The sequence below is a fragment of the Thermobia domestica genome, unplaced genomic scaffold, assembly GCF_964235325.1.
Source record: "Thermobia domestica unplaced genomic scaffold, izTheDome1.hap1.1 HAP1_SCAFFOLD_424, whole genome shotgun sequence".
In the NCBI taxonomy this organism is placed as follows: domain Eukaryota; kingdom Metazoa; phylum Arthropoda; class Insecta; order Zygentoma; family Lepismatidae; genus Thermobia; species Thermobia domestica.
The window spans coordinates 141819-155245 of record NW_027656134.1 but is presented as its reverse complement, the minus strand read 5'-3'; the positions used below and the strand labels follow the sequence as shown (position 1 = coordinate 155245).

The 13427-nt window shown below is 38.5% G+C and overlaps 1 long non-coding RNA gene across 1 annotated transcript; it reads left to right on the top strand.

Annotated features, from left to right (window-relative positions):
• Window positions 1-429: 429 nt before the first annotated feature.
• On the top strand, window positions 430-3526 carry LOC145676846 (uncharacterized; the record flags this gene model as incomplete). Its single annotated transcript, XR_014129485.1, is given in 2 exon segments — window positions 430-588; window positions 3238-3526. It is a non-coding gene; the product is annotated as an uncharacterized LOC145676846 (long non-coding RNA).
• Between the last annotated feature and the right edge of the window lie 9901 nt (window positions 3527-13427).

Genomic DNA, 13427 nt, shown 5'->3' with positions numbered 1-13427 from the left:
AGAATCCACTTTTGCTTTTGTTTGATATTTCGAGGCGAGTCTCTCTCTCAGCACCTGGTATTAACGGACATCTTAATATCCCTTTGCCATATTTATTGTACTAACTATGTAAAAGAGGGCGTAAATTTACATTAAAAATGTCCGTTCTGATGATGTTTAAAATCTGGTATTTGGTTCCAGACTAATCAATTAGGGCCTCGTGTAGAAGGGGTTAATCTTGTGTTGAGAATATAATTTTGATAGATCTTCAATCAACTATTTTATCGTAAAAAGCAGAAATAAGAAAGGAATTTAAAATAATATGCAAATGGAAGTAAGCCTTGTTTTTTATTATTAAATTTATTTATCTTGGACCAGTAATATTACTTTTAAAATATTTACTGGTATATATATCCCATATTAAAAGTATTTCTTTTATCTTTTTTCCAGCTGTTTGAGCCCAATTTGTCGAACGTGTATTTATCCTATACAGCAGATCGAGTGACAAATGCTGTAAGACCTCGAGGGTCTCGAACAAAGTCGAGCAGACCACGATGTTCTACAGGTGTCAGACCAAAGTCCTCCAAAATACCAGTCTAGTCATTTCTTGTAAGTAATAGCATTTTTAATGATTGAATTAAGAAACTATAATCCTTGGTTAGAAATAAGTCATGTGGTGAAGTTAGTTGCCATAGGCTCCTCCCCATGCTTTTTAATGTTTCATTTTTCTTGTGTGCGTTTAAGGGGTCAGAAGTGTTTTGAAATTGAGTGCTGTTGTGCAGTCATGAAAATACTAATGTCGAAACCTTTGATTAATCATAGTTTTGTGGTATACGAGGCACGTCAATAAAATAAGTGTACAGATTTTTGTAGGTTTCAAAAGATTTATTTAAAAAAACTTTTACATCGTTACATCAGTACATATGTGAACTATTTTTTCAAGTAGTCGCCATCCCTCTCCATGCACTTAATGAGACGATGGATTAATTTTTTTATGCCTTGGTCAAAGAAGTCTGCCGCCACTTCTTTTGCCCAATTCTTCATTTCCTCGTCAGTTCAAAATTTTTTCACACCAATGTGCATCTTCAAGGTGGTGAACAGATGATCGTCTGAAGGCGCCAGGTCAGGAGAATGAGCCCATCAGTCAAAATCGACGGTCTTCCACTACTTTGCACATCGTGCACATCACTACGACCGTTTTTAAATTCAGGACACCACTTAAACACACTCGTACGATTCATAATTCCTTCGCCATAAACTGATATGATCTCGTTAAAACTTCAGATGAAGATTTTCTCTTCATAACGAGATAATGGATAACACTGCGAACCTCGCACTTGGTGGCAGATTTTAACGCCATCTTTCACAGGAGACATTACTGTGGCCATGGTATTGATCATGCTGACGCGTGATTGGGCTCGCTGGAAGGGTAGGAATGGCAGTGTGACCAACATAGCAATAACAAATTCCCTCTGCCCGCGAGGCCCCTCGTACACTTATTTTGTGGACGTGCCTTGTATATACAAGTAGAACATAGTTGTAGTTCTAGCATTCACCTGTGTGTTTCCTGGTTACAGATTTTCTCAAGTATCATCTGCTACGTTTCGGAAGAAAGTTGTTTCTTTGACAGCGACGAATTGCCAATTTACATGATCTTATATGTAAAACTGTTCTTATCGTAAAACGAAATTTCCTACACCAAAACTTTCCCAGTGAATGAACATAATTTTATAATGTGAACAAAATGTGAGTATAAAGATGACCTGGGAAAATCCAAATAAAGGGACCATGAACAAAATTTATGTGGTTCTTTCAACACGTTCCGTATTGATTTTATAGAATGAATAGGTTTCCAGATACAAACACCACATTTCGAGCACCAAATATAATAGAAAAGTAATGTGAAAATTTCACTTGCACATATAGTATTGGGCCGATGCATAAGTTCGTGCGGTTTACTTTTGGGTTGGCAACAATGCGGCGTGAAGCGAGTGTTTATCGTTATTCCGTTGTTTTACCGGAGTTTGGAGTTTGTGTGTTGTGAAACACAGGTTTTCTTGATTGTGAACGTATTATTGTATATATTTCAGACAAACTAATATGGAATGTCCAGTTGAGAAAAATGATCATTTCCGTCACATTGTAATCTTCGAGTTTTAACCGAGGATCCAGTGTAGCAGAAGCTGCGAAAACAATTTGTGCACGGAAATGAAGCAATTGCTGAAAGAACAGCACAGGAAAGCTTCTCTTGACCAATGGCTAACAGACTTCTTCCAGTCAAAACCAAAACGGTTCTACAGGCGAGGCATTGAACTGCTACCTGAACGTTGGCAGAAGGTCATAGATAATAGAGGTGAATACATCACTAACTATTTGTGAGTTAATTTGAGTGACACTAAAATGTATGCAATGTATTGTTACACTCGTAGAATATGTTAATGTTATGTCTATGTTATATTTTTATTTGAATTAACAGAACAGCAGAATAAAAATAAAATATAAGAACCGCACAAACTTATGCATCGACCCATTATTACTATGGGAAATGCGTGCATCAAGATTCAAACTCGGGCACTGATACTTACATAAATCTATTTCGTTTGACTTAGTGTACCTAGATTCTGTCAAATGAATATCAGAAAACTGGGGTGATAAAAGCGACTGGACCGTGATGCTTACACCCCCTTTAGGTAGGGAGTGTTCTTTTATGTTTTTACTTAAATCCTCAGGTAACAAACTGTTGAGTCATATAAGCGAGAAATAATTCGTCGCTGCGCCTTCAAAAATCGCTATGTGCAGTTTTTGCTCAAAATGCTGTTTTTACAGATATAGAAGCAGTTTGGTGTAGAACATATAACTACAAAGTCCCCTATGTGATAACATTCATTTAAGAGATAATTTTGTCATAAAGCAAAACCCGCTATGTGATATTGCGGTCAAATTGCCCCTATCCTTTTTTGCTAAATGTTCTCAAAGACACACGGCTGATATCATGTTAAAATGGTAATACTAATGCGCGCCTAACAGCTGCATTTCTTTCTCTGCCTAAAAAACAATGAATTCGTTTTTTATTTCTTCTATAAAATTTTGAATTTTGCACTTGCGGTTTTCGAAGCCGCAGCGACGAATTGTGCCAGAAGTTGATGCGAGGACTTGGTTGAACGTGTGTCACCTGACCAGCCAGAAAACTTCATGGTTTAAAAAACATCACAATTTTAGTATGAATGTCATACTCATAATAATACATCTATTTTTCAGGCCCTTTTACAAGCGGATTCTAGTCACATCAAGCTGCACACAGTATCCTCGAAGCGCGAATCTCATCAAAAATGCCTTTGTCAGTGTTGTCCCTGCGCACTGGCATTATGTTGTTTCTCGTCTTGATCTCATTATTACGTAAAAGAAAGAAAAAATAGCATGTAGAAAGTCAAAGTGGAAATGTGCAATAATATGAATTGTTTCTGCCTTTTATGAGCAGTCACTGCTTAATTATTATTATTATTACAAAGATGCACAATTTGGATAATAAAATAAGCTTTAATAAGTATATGAATTGTTATTTATTAATTGTAATAAGAAACTGTTTATTTCTATGAAACATTCAAATGTCGTGCTCAAGTTGTTTTCTTTACTCAAAATATAAGGTATTTAAACACGTTAAGGAAACCATTTAAAAAAATAAATAGAAGTGAGACTAAATACGGATATTTTTAAATATCTAATTCACTGTAAGTGAAATTACGTTGAAATTCAGAGTGAAAAATATGAGCTAGGCTTGGGATCGAACTCGGCTGATGGCACAAGTGCGTTAAGCATCACACTATCCCAGCCGCTGGTGTCTTCACTTTTTGTATTTCAATATACGAGGGGCGTCCAATACAAGAAGGAATGTAGATAGGCTTACCTGTTTTTTCATCACTGTTTTTCGATGTAGTTCCCATGGAAATCTGTGCACCGTCGACACTTTGTGGGCACCGAAGAAATCCTAGAGAAAAAAATAATCTTTGTAGGCCTGCAAACCACTGGGAAACAGCCTGTTGGACCTCATTTTCCGACGAAAAACGTTGTCCCCGCAGGTGTTTCTTCACGTCTCGCTCAGGTCGCTAGTGGATCTCCTTTGGTCCCTTTTCTTCTTTATTGAGAAACTTGATAACCGAGCGGTGCTCCAATTTCTGCATATCCATTGTTCACGGCGTCACACAAACACTCGGTAAGCGGCTTAACACATTCTGCTCATGGCTACTGCGTTGCTCCGACTAACCTCAAACTGCGCAGCAGGGTTCCTCACAGTGGCCTTGGCTTGTGTCTCAGACGTCATTACGCTCCGCTCCTCCTTTCCTGTTTGGGTAGATAACTTATTGGACGTTAAGATATTACTTGCTGTAGTTTCCAAAACAAAAATATCAATAAAACTCGTTATATTTCGTTGTCATAGGTCCAACATTATTGAAAAGCAGGTGAAGTAGAATAAATAATTTTATATAATAATTCTAGAAATAACTTATTTTATATCACAGCAATTCCACTGTAGTTCGAAGTCAATGATGCACAGTGTGAAAAAATAAACTTTTCACTCTTTTATATCTTAGAAATTATAAAACACACCCTGTTTCAAAAAGAATATACGTATTTCGAATGCATATATTTATTAAACTTTAAGACATACGAATATGAAATCTTACACATATATTTACGAACCTCTCAAGTTCAAATTATAATTCAAAGTTCAAATTACAGATGTTCAATATGTCCTCCATCAGCGACACGAACAATATCACATCGATATCCACATTCCTCCCATACTCGGGCATTGTCCTGTGTCACTGATGTTATGGCAGTACGGATCCGGATCTTCAACTCTTCCAGGAACTGTGGGAATGGTGGTACATAAACGTTGTCTTTAACGAAACTCCATAGGAAGAAGTCACAAGGTGCAAAATTCGGTGACCGTGGAGGCCAGCTGAGACATGCTAAGTCGCCAGCTCCTTGACGACCAATCCAACGGTTCGATAGAGTTTCATTCAGATATTCACGCACTTGGCGACTCCAATGAGGGGGTGCCCCATCTTGTTGAAAAATGAAGTTGTCTTCGTGCAGTCTCAGAAACAACCAGTTTTGTACCATAGCGAGATACTGCTGACTGTTAACCGTGTTTCCATTAAAGAAGAATGGGCTGTAAACAGATGATCGGGATATCGCACAAAACACATTGACTTTGGCCGAATCTCGTACATGTTCTGCATGTGGGTTCTGTAGGTCCCAAATTGGAACATTTTGTTTGTTTATCTGACCACTAACACGGAAAGTCGCTTCATCACTGAACACGATGGGTTGTGCAAAAGTGTTATCATTGTCAATAGCATCCAGAATCTCGTTACAAAATGCCACACGTTTGCGTTTGTCATCAGGACGCAGAGCTTGTAACAGCTGTTACTTGTACGGCTTCATAACCAACCGACGTCTCAAAACACGCCAAACTATTATTGTCGGCACTTGTAACTCCTGACTGGCACGACAAGTTGATTTTGAAGGACTACGTTAGAAAGCAGTTTGAATTCGTGCAACATTTTCTTCTGGAACACGAGGGCGACCAGGACTCTTTCCTGTACATACACATTCTGTACCTACAAACTGGCGATACCATCTGCGAATGTTCCACCCATTCGGAGGATCAATTTGGTACCTCAACCTGAAACGTCTTTGCACTACAATTACGGAATTGCACTTCGCAAACTCGAGAACACAAAATGATTTCTGCTGCGGAGTAGTCATTTTAAACACATGACGGTTACCAAGCAAAACAGAAGACAACTGACATCTAGTGGCTATTAATATAAACTAGACTATGTATTCGTTTCTCCAATAGCCGAGCCGAGGCGCAGCGATCATAGTTTGGACAAAATAATTCTTCGTAATACGTGTATTCTTTTTGAAACAGTGTGTAAGGATTTGCCGTCTAGACTCACATCGCATGTGGCTGGTGGCTGGTTGGAAAGTAAAATAATTAAACAGAAATAAAAAGAACGAAGTCGTCAAAATTGTTTATTTCAAATGTTATCAGCAGCTCCCTCTTCGCTAAGCAGTTAGCATACGTGTCTTTGGAGTGGGAGACCCGGGTTCGATTTCCGACGGAAGAGCATGTCATTCGAATCCCATGTTAAGCAGTAGATCCACTTCTCATATAGACTCGCTGCTGAAAGGACGCTAAACTCAAAATCAAATCCAGTGTTACCACTCTTGTACCAGAAGAGATGCAAGATGTTTTCATAAGAGGTCAATTGATATGCACGTGAGTGACCCAATCACGTTGAAGGAAACCACAGCAAGAATGATTGAAACTGTTCAGTAAGAAGTTCTAGCAACGTAATTAAAGGTAAGTCCTTAATACAGTAGAACAATGATCGCCAAACTGTCGATCGCGAGCTACTCTAGCTCGCGGGGACATTTTCGGTAGATCGCGTTAACGCTCCGGTTGGCTCTGGTTCAAATGTAAGTTTGTAGGCAATAAACAAATGTTAGATTTAAAAAAAAAAAAGTTGGTAGCTCACAGTAGGATTTAATAATGGTAGGGTTGCTCAAAAGCTTCATAAGTTTGGTGACCACTGCAGTAGAGTCTCGACTATACGACTTAGTTAAAAAAAGAATATTTGTTTTGAAGGATTTTCTCAACTTCTAATGATTTCATAAAAACGGGACCTTCGCAGACAGCAGTAGTCATCTGTCAGGGACTTTTTGAAACACTAAGAACTATGGGCCTTATGCAGAGTCGTTCTTAGCGTTGTATTAAAGAGCTTGACTAATGAGTGATGCTAACTTCCGTATTTAGTAACACGTGAGTGAAGTCAAGAACGGTTTATATCGAAAAAAGGCCAACTTCGAGATTTTTTCGTAGGGTTGTCCAAATACAGGAGGATAAATCAACATAAGAGAGAATAGGATTCATTTAACTTGGTGTTTCCTCAAGTGTTGGGATAATCCTGCGAAAAAGTCGAGCCTGGAATTTTTTCGATATAAATCGTTAACTTCACTCACGTGTTACTAAATACGGAAGTTAGCATCACGTATTAGTCAGGCTTTTAATACAACGCTAAGAACGACTCTGCATAAAGCCCTATAAGTTTTGACTTTTTTGTAGACCTGTTCACATTTGTGTACTGATTTACCAATGCATATATAAAATACGAAGAGCAGTCCAAAAGTCCCCGGAATGTTAATAGTTTTGTTGTTTGTGATGTAATATTGTACAGTACAGTCGTTAGGTTGCCTAATTGTGAATTTAATAAGTATAAACAGGTCATAACAGGCACAGTAGGAGTAGTGTAACTGAACGGAGAAGAGTGTGTTGATCAGTTTGGCGCAATGTTGCAGTTCGAGCAACATAGAACACCAAATTCATAAACAAAGTAGGAAAATCTACTTCACTTCAGAGACTTTTAATAACAGTTTAGGACCATCGGATTTTTGGCTCTTCGCAAAGGTAAAAATGAGCCTCAGAGGTACCCGTTTCACCATCGTACCAGGTTATCATAAAATAAGTATCGCTGTTCAGAGAACTCTGGAGACGTAACCACTTGACAGAATGTAACCAAGCCTGGTAGGAGTACATTTGGGAATATGCAGAAGCGATTGGTGTAGAAAATAAAATTAGTTCCAATTTTCGCCACCAGAAGTAATTGTGGCGCTGTACAACACCAAGTAAGTGCAGTGTGGAAGAAACCGACAGTAGTGATGCCAAATGATAAAAAAAGCTGTAATTACCCCTCCTATGGGTCTCACGGCATTGATTACTAATGTTATTAATACCCCGTGGTCAGTGGCGGATTTACGGGAAAGGGGCCTTTTGAGCTGAAGCGTCTCTTTAAAATTCTTGGATGTCTTACAAAAACGAAGTTAAATGTTAGTCTTTACTGTTGTCCCTAAAATTCAAGCTGCCTCCAAAATTACAGGAAGTTTAGTGTCAACTCTCGCCTTCAGGGGCTGTTGTGTTTCTGTTTAACTACGGTGAGTGTGGTATGGAAGACAAATGATATTGATATTCAATGAAAGAAAGGCCGTAATTATGCTCCCGTGCGACGCGTGGCATTGATTTGTACTACTATTAATAACCCCTTGGATTAGTGATGTGTTATGAGCGATGATGATGTGGAAGTCCTTGAAGGAAAATGCATGGTGACTAGTACCGTATGAGATGATGGCGTTCTAAGGACGGAACCTACAGGGTAACGTGGGATCCGACTGACGTGTGCCTTCACCGGAAATCGAACCCAGGACTCTTGAACGGAACGCAAAGAGTGTGGGAAGAAAAAGAAGCAAACATCGGATGACTATCAATTCACTTCTGGCACATAGTGGCCCTCAAACCCATATCACAGAAACACATGCAGACGTGAGTGGAGAGGAACCTGGAGAGGTAATTACAGTCTTTCTTATCATTTTGCGTCACTAGAGTCGTTTTTCTTCCACGCTGCACTTACATGGCGTTGTACAGTGCCACAATTGCCTCTGGTGGAAAAAATTGGAACTAATTTTGTTTTCTACACGAATCGCTTGTGTATATTTCCAAATATGCTCCTACCAAGTTTGTTTGCATTCTGTCGAGTGGTTACGTTTCCAGAGTTCTCTGAACAGCGATACTTATTTTATAATAACCTGGTAGAAGAGTTCGAAACCCACACAACGACTGAACTTCGAAAGATTAAAAAAAAAAAAAAAACTTTAATCGGTGTTTCCAATACTAGCACGAGCGGTGAAGCATGTGTGTGTATTCCGAAGGTACCTACTTTGAAAATAATTAAGTAAATGGGTACTTACATTCTGGTAGTAAAGAGCTACAACACAATTCCGGGAACTTTCTAAATGTCTCTCGTAAGTAAATAAGTTTAAATCATCCTTTTTGAAAACCATTATGTCTACGTTTCACGTCAATATTTTACTTATTTTAAAATCGTATATATGTATAGTGTTCGTGATTTTTGCTTCCTGAAATTTGGCATATAAAATTTATGTTATAAATACGTACAATATACTGTATACACATGGTGATCAGAAAAATGGAAACACCTGAACGAAATTGCAACTTACCAGATTAATATGGTGTCGGGCCACCTTTCGCTTTCAGAACAGCCTTGATGCGACGTGGGATGGAGGCATAGAGGTCGTGAATGGTAGCAAGTGGAATTTTACACCATTCCTCGTGCAGGCATCGGCCAGTTCTGTGAGAGAGGATGGAGGTGGAAATCGTCGCCGGAGTCGTGTTTCCAAGACGGACCACAGATGTTCAATTATGTTGAGATCTGGGGATTGGGCGGGCCAGGGGAGGTGTTGAACTTCATCCCGATGTTCCTCAAACCACGCTGCAACAACGCCAGCTGTGTGAATGGGTGCATTATCATCCTGGAAGAAAAACAACATCCGGACCATAGGATGCAAATGGTCTCCTAAAATTGCGACATAATCGTTGGCAGTGTTTCGTCCGCTAAGTGTGACCACAGGACCCAATGAAAACCATGATATGACGGCCCACAGCATCACCGAGCCGCCGCCATGTTTCACAGTTGGGCGGAGACACTGCAGATTATAAGCTTCTTTGGGCGTTCTCCACACATAAACACGGCCCGTGGTTGGGAATAGGGTGAAGGATGACTCATCCGACCATATCACACGTTTGCAGTCCTCAACGGTCCAAGTTGCATGGTCGCGGCACCATTTGCGGCGTGCGAAAACGTTATGGTCCCTGATGAGCGGTTTGGCCCGTGCAACACGACCCCGTAAGTTCATGTCATGTAATTCGCGGTGGACTGTGATTGTCGAAACAGGGTGGAGGAGGTACTGATTGAGTTCCTCCGTCACTTGCTCCGCAGTGGCACGACGGTTCTGCGTGACAATGCGCTTTAATACCCGGCGTGACCTGTCACTTATGATTTTCTTCCGCCCACTGTTCCGCTTCCTCGATGTGATTTTCCCGTGTGTTGTGTAGGCCGTCATCACCTTCGACACTGTCCCACGCGACACAGCTAACACAGTGGCCACTGCCATCACACTCACTCCACATAACCGCGCACCAACAATTTGCCCTCTTTGAAAATCTGAGAGATCTCCCATTTTAGACTACCTCCGTCTGCTGCAGCCACTGGACACTGCTGCTCCACTGCGCCTGACGTAGTATGGAGACCGACCTAACACACCACCACCAGCGGTCCGGCGCTGCGGGCGCCACGACACCACTGCCAACCCATACATCTGACGTGTTGCCAACTACAGGTGTTTCCATTTTTCTGATCACGATCTGTATATATACAGTGTGACGGTTGGAGTAACTTAAGAAATGAATCTATCAGTTATTTCGTCATTTTAAAGCCTGAACCTGTTTTTGTTGATTTCGGGTTGCCGAAAGAAAATAAACACGATGCACATTACTTGTCTGAAGAGATTATGAATGTTCTGTGAAATCATAACCCTAAAAAATTAACAATCATGGAAGACAACGCGTCCAACATGAGAGCATGTTTTAAATTAGTAAAACAGAAGTATCCTAGTATAATATCTTTGGGTTGTCTTGCTCAACTTCTTCATTTGCTTTGTTCTGACATCATCGGATGTCCATCGGTAAAGACATTACTGGGGACTGTAATTGATGATGTTAAAACAATCAAACATAGCCATCACCTGCAAGCACTATTTACACAAAACTCAAGGAAGAAAAGGGTTATAATTTCGTTAAAGTTGCCTGAAAAAACAAGATGGGGAAATTATTTGCAATGCCTCCAAAGTGTGCTGGGCAATAAAACTGGGCTTCAGATACTCGCGTGAGTGAGGAATCGTCATTACCTTCAGAAATCAAGAAAAATCTTCTTGATGATGTATTCTGGATTTGTATTGAAAACCTTGTAGCCATTTTGAAACCTATAGCGGATTTGATTAATTGTTTCGAGTAAAATAAGTATCAGATAGACACTTTGCACTCAAAATTCCAGAGCTTTCATCTAACTCTAATGACAGAACAGTTACCATCATCAATTCTTTCGAAAACAGAAGAGCAATCGATGATGGAAAAATAAAACAAAGAAGTGAACTCGTCTTGGGTCCAATTCATCTGGCTGCAGATCTCCTCAATTTCACTTTTCACGGCTGCAAATTGATCGCTGAAGAATTGCTTGATGGAGGAAACTTCGTTTGTGAAGTTGGAAAACAAATGGGATTGAATTCTGAGATCACATTTGACTGACTATAGGGACAGGGAAGGAAATTGGGTAAGGAAGTTTTTGTGGAACGGAGTGGAACAAATGAGCTCACTACTTTGGTGGAGAGGGTTTCGAGACATCACTGAATTAACTGATGTCGCTATTTGAATACTTTGTGCTCCGGTTACATCTGCTGCCACAGAAAGAACTCCCTCTACATTTAGTAAAACAATAAATTGTTTATCATTGGAGAGGACAGGAAAACTAACATGTCCTTCTTGTAACTGGAAGCTTTTAAATAAGAGATTACCTGAAGTTTCACGGATGCAACACTCAAAACCAGGATCATCAAGGTACAAGTCACCAGCTGTTGACATGGAACAGAACAAAATACGAGAGACATTGGAAGAGGATACAGAGAAATGAGTGACATAGAAGAAAATGAAGAAGCGAGTAATAGTGATGTTAATACTGAAGAATTATGTGATGATTCCGACTCTGATCTCTGATCTTACGGTTGATTCTGATTAGGACGGTAAAATTTGTGGTCGTTTTATAGTACTCCAAATATGGTGGAGGTTAATTGCTGTTCTATACTGAATAATTTAAAGTATAAATGTTACTGAGTTACTATACAGCTTAACGTTGTTTATCACATTAATATTTTAAATATGCTATTCCAATAAATTCTTTCACAAAGCATTATTGTTAAAGTCAATTTGTGAACACTTCTAAAAATCAGGAATTAGTTAGTTAAGTGTTTTACGAAATGTTATTCCTTATTTTATGGATAATAATTTTCTTTCAACGGTATATTTAGTAAATAGTTTAATCGATCAATTTATTAAATTTAATTACCTTGATTATTCTGCAACTTTCGTAATCGTTAAATGTGTTTCTTTTAAGTTTCTAAGTATTTTCAAAGTTATAACTAGGTTAATTATTAGTTACTAAAGTCGAGTTTCTGTACTATGATATAACTATATCAACAACTTCGTTGTTACAGTGTAGTTTCTTAAACAGATTAATTTATTAATTCCGTAAACTAGGTGTAAAACTTAAGAAACTTATTGGTCCCATTCTTTGCATACTCGACAATTCAGTACATCTCATTGCCTATAGATAAAATAACAAAAATAACATTATTTTGCATGAAGAAAGTAACCAGCCGTACCTGTAATATCAGTTCAGTTTTTTAAAAAATTATTAAAAAAGTTGTTTTCATCATTGCTATTCCAAAAAATTTTAAGGTAATGTTAACAATATATGTATAATAAAATTGTTGTAAACTTTGGATCTTTAAAACAGGAAAGCAATTATTAATAATTCATTTTTCGCCATTAATAAATTTGGTAAACCAAAAGAAAACTTATTTCTTTAGTAATAGAGATCCTGTTGTTACTTAAATACTTTAGGTAGTGGGTTCATCGGTGATTTGAAAAACTGAAGAATGTATTGTAAGATAAAAAGAAGATGAGCCAGATCGAGAAAAATGAAGAAAGTTTCATGAGAGGCGAACGTAAGAAAGAACTTAAATCCCGTGTCATTAATACCAGGAGTTTCTGGCAGGCAGAATACTTAATAATAGTGTATGATTGGTTTGGTGACAACAGACTTCACTTTCTTTAGTCATCGTTACGTTCTGTAATAAATTTTAAATTTTCATGTTGGTTTGATCCACTACCAAATTCTACCGCGTAGTTGATTGGACGCCTCAGGGGCACACCAAGGTAAGAATTCATAGGGTAGAATGGATAATTATTTTCCGCCAAGGGTAATAGAATGAAATTTAATGTAAGTAGAAAGAAAATTATGGTGAGTAGGTAGGAAATCCGTACTATATTACTTAATAAATATCAAATTCATTCTTTAATTACTAGAAAAAATGATTAATTAGGTGGTTATTTAGTGCTCCTGTTGCAGGTGATACAAATGACCATTATATTTTTCATTGACAACGATAAAATCAATTTATTGCTAACTGAAACATAAAATACCCATTTTGGGTAAATACCCGGGTATTTACCCGCTGAAATAAATACCCAGGTATTTTACATCCCTACACCTGTCAAGTTGTCTTCTTGCCATAACCATCAAAAGTGGACACTGTGTCATACCCTGTAAATGTGTGCCAAAAGAGCAGGGGTTTTAAGTGAGACTTTCCTAGTTTTGTTGCAATTTCATGGACAGGAATATATCTCTCATTTTTACCAGTCCCATATTCAATCCATAAGTGTGATACATTGAGCTCAAAGAATAAAGCAACGG